This window comes from Bombus impatiens, unplaced genomic scaffold, assembly GCF_000188095.3.
Source record: "Bombus impatiens unplaced genomic scaffold, BIMP_2.2 scf_0504, whole genome shotgun sequence".
Taxonomy (NCBI): Eukaryota; Metazoa; Arthropoda; class Insecta; order Hymenoptera; family Apidae; genus Bombus; species Bombus impatiens.
In genome coordinates, this window is record NT_176923.1 from 11,274 (window position 1) to 12,548 (window position 1,275).

General features: G+C 54.0%; 1 protein-coding gene across 1 annotated transcript in view; it reads left to right on the forward strand.

Annotated features, from left to right (window-relative positions):
• LOC100749842 (steroid receptor seven-up, isoforms B/C) overlaps window positions 1-1,275 on the forward strand; it is a gene marked incomplete at its 5' end in the record, with an annotated part of 41,703 nt that overhangs the window by 1,107 nt on the left and 39,321 nt on the right.

Sequence of the window (1,275 nt, forward strand, 5' to 3'; positions counted from 1 at the left end):
CTAGCCGGTGGTAGATACCATCTGACCTTGTTCGAGACGTACGTGAGCGAAACGGTCGTCGACACGAACGGAGTCAGGCAGCACGGTCCGAGGAAACAGGCCGATCCTAGGACACGTACATGTAGCTGTATATCGCGGCCTGAAGCGGGCCGCGACTAGACCGAATACGCCCGTCGAACGAATCCGCGGTGCAGGACCTCGCTGCGTTCCGACGCTCGATCTCGAATCGATCGCAATTTTAATTCAGCCTTTGGATCGGCGTTCGTTGAAAGCCTGGAACGCGGGATCGCGGTAACGTGGCGAGTAAGTGGCCGAGAGTGTTGGTCGCGTTTTTCCCACGAGACGGCGACCCGAGTTTTCTGCCCTGTCGCGGTAACGTCCGCTCATTATCCAGGATGATGCCTCGGCTTTTGATAATAATTCGAGACGACGTTCGCCGGTTCGCTCGCGGAGCACGCAACCGTCTACGTCTACCCACTCCACCGACGTTTCTTTTACCTCGTGATTTCTCGCGAGCAAAGGGAAAAAACTACGCGAGGGAGAACGCAGAGGTTAAACGAGCGAGGAGGAGCGGTGGCCGAGAGGAAACGGGGCAATCGTGGCGCACGGTATGGGACGGGGGAACAGAGTAGAACGGCTAAGGCGAGTATCCAAAGGATAAAAACGAACGAAGGCGTCGTCGTGGTCGTCGTCGTCACCGTGACGCGATCGTCGTGGTCATGACGCGAAAAAGGAACCTCGTCCGAACGTTGACGATAGATCGGTCAAATATCAACGGCGACAGCAACGACGATGCGGCGACGTCGAATCGAAAATCGAAGAACATCGTCGGCGAGAGCGACGTGGACGAAGACCAGGGCGAGAAGAAAACGCGGCAGAAGAATGAACCGAAAGACGAGAGGAAGAAGAAGAAGGAGGAGGAGGAGACGAGGCAGAAGAAGAAGAAGAAGAAGAGGAAGAAGAAGAAGAAGAAGAAGAAGAAGAAGAAGAGATTACCCCGCAGATACTGTCCGCGATGATTACAGAAATCTAGGAAGCCGCTCAATTTAATTAACCCTTAATTGCGACTGGCCGAGAAGAAGGTACGTTTAGTGGAACTGTGTCCGTCCGTTCTTTCGTCCTCGGTCTCGCGGTAGCTTGGAAAAGGGATCCTGGTCTCGCGCGTACTTAACTCGCTCGATATCATAGTACCGCGGAAAATTCTCCGGCGAAACTCGAAAATCGGAAAACGTAATCGCCTCGGCTCGTTTACCACCAGCATCGCGTTTGGTAAAA